We start from the raw sequence: 5,909 nt of genomic DNA on the forward strand, positions 1-5,909 counted from the left end.
ATTCCCTGACATTTACTTTAGGTTCCAAAAGTCAAGATATACAAAAGTGACTTCTGCGGTGTAAGGCTTTTGATGAATCATTAAACCGCCCCATGTAACGAGGCAGATTCCGGGCCTTGAAAAGGAGCAAATGTTTTTATGAAACCTTAATCCGGCCCTTGTAAAAAGAAGCATCTTTCGGATGAGGCAATAAACTGGCCTCCTGACCTTTAGTGGTCATTAATTCCCTACCTTAATGATGAATTTGACCTCATTTATGGAGGTGGTAGCGCATTCCGCCAACCTTATAGAGCCTGGCAGCATGCGCTACCTTTGTGAAAAACTAGTCTGGCCAGCAGGGGGGGCTCTTTCCCTGACATGTACCTATGGGATCAAACGTCCTAATACAACGAGGCGGATTCCAGGCAGTGAAAAGGAGCAAATGTTTTTATGAAACCTTAATCCGGCCCCTGTAAAAAGGAGTGTCATTCGCATGAGGCATTAAACTGGCCTCCTGACTTTCTGTGGTCATTAATTCCCTACCTTAATGGTGAATTTGACCTCATTTATGGAGGTGGTAGCACATTCCGCTGGCCTGATTGAACCTGTCAGGATGCGCTACCCCTCTATCAGAGCAGCTTCATTCATCCCAAAAGAATAAGTTTGACTGTTGCTTGCAGTAGTCAGATTCTGGTTACTCTCTAAAGCTAAGCAGGCCCCAGCCTTCTCTGTGCATGGATGGGAGACCATTTGTGGAAAACTAGCTTCCTGCTGGAGATAGTTTTAGTCCAGCCAGCAGGGTTTGCTCATTCCCTGACATGTACTTTAGGTTCCAAAAGTCCAGATATACAAAAATGACTTCTGCGGTGTAAGACTTTTGATGAAGCATTAAACCGCCCCATGTAACGAGGCAGATTCCGGGCCTTGAAAAGGAGCAAATGTTTTTATGAAACCTTAATCCGGCCCTTGTAAAAAGAAGCATCTTTCAGATGAGGCAATAAACTGGCCTCCTGACCTTTAGTGGTCATTAATTCCCTACCTTAATGATGAATTTGACCTCATTTAGTGAGGTGGTAGCGCATTCTGCCAACCTTATAGAGCCTGGCAGCATGCGCTACCTTTGTGAAAAACTAGTCTGGCCAGCAGGGGGGGCTCTTTCCCTGACATGTACCTATGGGATCAAACGTCCTAATACAAAGAGGCGGATTCCAGGCCGTGAAAAGGAGTAAATGTTTTTATGAAACCTTAATCCGGCCCTTGTAAAAAGAAGCATCTTTCGGATGAGGCAATAAACTGGCCTCCTGACCTTTAGTGGTCATTAATTCCCTACCTTAAAAGAGTTTTAGGTCTATGGTAATCCCCGTCAATGATTGCTGCAAGGATTTCGCTGCTTTCACTGCCTTCTGAAATTTCCCTTAAAAATTCAAAGGAAATTTGGAGCTGGTCCTTTTCCCACTGATGCTCCAGACCATGTAGGCTACACCCTTTCATGGAAATGGTACTTCCTGGTGGCTGGAAGTTTGTCATCTCTACAGTTCTCTCAACTCACCACCAGAGGTCACCATCCCCAGCTTTCTAAATCAGACTATACAGAATGAACTATATACTGTATATATGTCTATAAATATGTCACGTGTTATAATGTTGCTTTTCCATTCATAAATGCTGATATTAATGGAAATGAATTGTAAATTTATCAAGAACCAAAATGTATGTGATTAATACTTCTAGACCAAACTTAAGAAAATTTATTTAGACTTTAGGAAAAATTAAAATCAAATGAAATAAAATAAAATTCGAAGTTTTTGGGCTTTTAGTAGGCCTATAAATATGTTAGCCTTAAGGTTATTTATAAGGTAGTGTGCTCCAAAATAAAGACAAAATTCATATTTAGAAGATATAAGCATTAAGAAGCATCCACCAATATGGAACAACTATTTTGATGACATCACCCTGCAATTCAGCTTCTCATCATACTTTCTGTCCAATCAAATGCTCTCTAGAATCCAAAGCTTCTCGCCCCTACACAAATAGATGCTAAAACTGTGGCTGAAATCGGTCACTTGTTTACAGAATTTGTATTTTGTATGGTGAATGGCACGTAGTGCACTACATAGGGGATATAGAACAATTCAGACAGTGAAAATATGCTTTCTGTCTGGATTCGCAATGTGTCACACAAACTGCCGCAGGGCTCACGCAGTCTGCGCAACCCAGAGACACGATACAAAAAAAACAGTCAGAGCTACAAGCATCTTGTATATTGTGGTTTCATAAAACTAAGAAGCACCCAACATCATTGGTATTGACACCATAAGGTGAGAAAAAAGGCTCAGCTCAATGTCTCCACTACTCTTTCATTTAGAATTTTGTCAGCAATAGCTCGCTGTCTACTTCGAAGATGACCATCATCTCTCTGCTCCTGCTGACCTCTCTGCTACCACACCTGAGTTTGACTGGTGAGACTGATTATATTAAAGCACATTATGCTGATTTGTTAAGAATATTTAATTGGTATGTACAGAAGAAGATGACTTATAACCCTATCTCTCTCTCAGCTCATGCGGATGTGGGTATAGTGAACGGCACAGAAGCAAAAGCCCACTCCAGACCTTACATGGTTTCTCTTCAGAAGGACTGTAAAAATGTTTGTGGTGGATTCCTCATTTCTGATAGATTTGTCATGACTGCTGCACATTGCGAGAAGGAGTAAGACTTACATTTAGTCTCAACTGCAATGATAAGTTAAAATCATTATATTTTAGTTTAAAGATCTTGTTGTTTGTTACACTAATAAGACTTTCTTACAGACAAAATCTAACAGCTGTGGTCGGCATGCATGACTTAAAAAAAAGAAGAAGGGGTTCTGACCGCATCAGAGTGAAGTCTTACCACAAGCATCCAGAATTTAACAATCCCAAAAACATGTGGAATGACATTATGCTTTTGAGGGTAACAGTAATTTAAATGACTCATATTAAACGATAAGTCAGTCTGTCTTTTAATGATAATAATGTCATTGTATTACAGCTAGCGAAAGAAGTCGAACAAAACAAGAATGTCAAAATAATTTCCATACCAATACAAGAGACAGACATCAAACCTGATTCTGTCTGCAGTGTTGCCGGGCTGGGGAAGACTTAGTTTAAAAGGGAATCAGAGCATGCGTCTCATGGAAGCAGATGTGAAGATCATGAATAACACAGAATGCAAAAATAAATGGAAAGACAAATACTCAGCCTCACAGATGATGTGTGTCTACGGCCATGGAGGAAGCTGTGGTGTATGTAAAAACAATATTAATTTGAGATCAACAGTAGTGAGAAGATTCACATCAGTCATGTGTTGATCTGTGTTTCTTCACAGAGGGATTCTGGAGGTCCTTTGGTTTGTGGAGACACTGCAGTCGGCGTCACTTCCTTTGGTAGCTCAAAAGCCTGCAATAGTCGTGAACGGCCTGAAGTTTATACAAAGATTTCAGCATATCTTCCATGGATCCAGTCCATAATTGCAAATGTTAAGTGATTTTTGCAATGTTTAAATATTCAATAAACAAATTATGTGTGAAGCATCAATATTTGTAAGTGGTCCTTATTGTTGCAGCTCAATATTATTTAAAATATCTATTTTTATGTTCAGAAAAAGAAAGAAATTCATGCAGGTTTAGAACAACTTGAGGTAGGAAACGGTGGCTAAAGCTTCCATTTGGTGTATCTGGGGCACCTGAGGTATATCAGTTGAAACAGCATGAACTGTTAGCATGTCTAAAGGGAAATGAGCCCACTGCAGGTGATATTTTTGTTGTGGGATGTGGTGACAAAGACCAGCAAGCTAAGAATGATCAAGATTTCAAGCTTCAGGCCCTGTTGGAGCATTGCAGAGAGGTCAAACCACAACTTAGCTTGAAAAAATAGCTCCATGGTCATATCCGCCCATCCACTGACCCAGAAAAAGTGAGGGCTATCATGGACATGGTACCTGGTGCTAAAGGTGTACAGCATCTCAATGGGTTTGCTAATTATTTAGCCAAGCTAATATCCCACTTGTTGAGTTTTTCACTGCACACTTAATTGACAAAGACACCCTTAACATTGATTGTCCTTGGCCACATTGATGCCTGTGTTGTGCTATTATGATGTTACTAAGCCTGTCACAGTATTAAGTGACTCTAACCAAGGACAGCCTGTTGCCTTTGCTTCAGGAGTTCTGACTCCCACCGAGAAAAATTCAAACACAAATCGAGAAAGAGTGTCTCAGTTTTGTCTTTTCTTACCAAAGATTTCAGCATTACAGCCAAGAGTTGGTAACAGCAGAGACTGACCACAAACCCTTGATTTCTATCTTTAGAAAACCACTTCTCAGTGCACCCAAGCAGCTTCAAAACATGCTCATGACACTTCAACACTACAGCCTCAAGTTTGTCTAATAGCTGGGGCTTAAAATGTTCATCAGTGTTTAGTAGGGCAGCTGCTGACTATACAGGCAAGGAAGCAGCTTACCAGTGGCATGCTGTATGTCATCTGCAGAAAGTGTAGGAAGATGAACTCATCAACCAAGAATACCTTTGGCCTGGTATGCAAGCAGAAGACTTCCTGAACAACTATCAACCAAATCAACTGAAGGAAACCGTGCTATCTCATGGCCTCCCCAGCATGCCATGGCAGATTGTCAGCATGGACTTGTACAATAATTAGCAAAAGCTTCAGATTTTCAGAGATTGAACTGCTTCCTGATTAATCTGCAGAGATATCAAGCACTGCAAGGCTCAGTTTGCTCAACATGGTCAGCCAGATAGGGTGATCACAGATAATGGCCCTCAGTTTGGTGCTGTTTAGGCGTTTTGCTTCCAGCTGAGAATTTGAGCATTATGTATGCCAACCTGATTAATACTTCTAGACAAAACTTAAGAAAATTTATTTTGACATTACAAAAATCTTAAAAACTTCACTTTTAAAGTTCTTTTGGCTTTTAGTAGGCCTATGAATATGTTAGCCTTAAGGTTATTTATAAGGTAGTGTGCTGCAAAACAACGACAAAATTCGCATTTAGAAGATGTAAGCATTCAAAACTTACAGTCTCTAACTTCCACCAATATGGATCAATCTCATCAAACTTTGTCCAATCAAATGCTCTCTAGAATCTGAAGCATTCCGCCCCCTACACTATAAATAGACACTGAAACTGTGGCTAAAATTGGTCACTTGTTCACAGAATTAGTATTTTCTGTATGGTAAATGGCACGTAGTGCACTATAGGGTATAGGGAACGATTCTACGGTGACGCATTGCTGCCACACACTTATTTTTTTCCCCACTCAGCTATGTCGTTATAACGAGATCTTTTCTCGTAAAAACGACATCTTTTCTCGTTAAAACGACATCTTTTCTCGTAAAAACGACATAATTATCTCGTTAAAATGACATCTTTTCTCGTTAAAATGACATCTTTTCTCGTAAAAACGACATAATTATCTCGTTAAAACGACATCTTTTCTCGTAAAAACGACATAATTATCTCGTTAAAACGACATCTTTTCTCGTTAAAATGAAATCTTTTCTCGTAAAAACAACAATTATCTCGTTAAAATGACATCTTTTCTCGTTAAAACGACATCTTTTCTCGCAAAAACGACAATTTTCTCGTTAAAACGACATCTTTTTCTCGTAATAACGACATATGTCATACGATCTGATGTTTCTGTTATAGATGATATGATTATGTTATGTGAGGGAGCTAAGCGTTTGTCCGCGCTGCCTTCGCCACAGTCCTGACATAAAGGGGGATGCACGCTGCTGGAGTTATATAGAAATACATTGTTTTAATAATTTTAATGTAATGGTTTCAATTGTAGCAGCATGTTTATTTGGATTAATCTCCAATCTGCCCTCAGACCCAGAGGATTTAAGATGGGTTAAAAGAGAGCTTATGCT

The 5,909-nt window shown here is 39.7% G+C and overlaps 1 pseudogene; it reads left to right on the forward strand.

Moving 5' to 3' along the window:
* The first annotated feature begins 2,392 nt into the window (after positions 1 to 2,392).
* LOC141338326 (mast cell protease 4-like) lies at positions 2,393 to 3,504 on the forward strand (annotated as a pseudogene).
* Positions 3,505 to 5,909: the final 2,405 nt, after the last annotated feature.

The sequence above is a fragment of the Garra rufa genome, chromosome 7 (assembly GCF_049309525.1).
Source record: "Garra rufa chromosome 7, GarRuf1.0, whole genome shotgun sequence".
In the NCBI taxonomy this organism is placed as follows: Eukaryota; Metazoa; Chordata; class Actinopteri; order Cypriniformes; family Cyprinidae; genus Garra; species Garra rufa.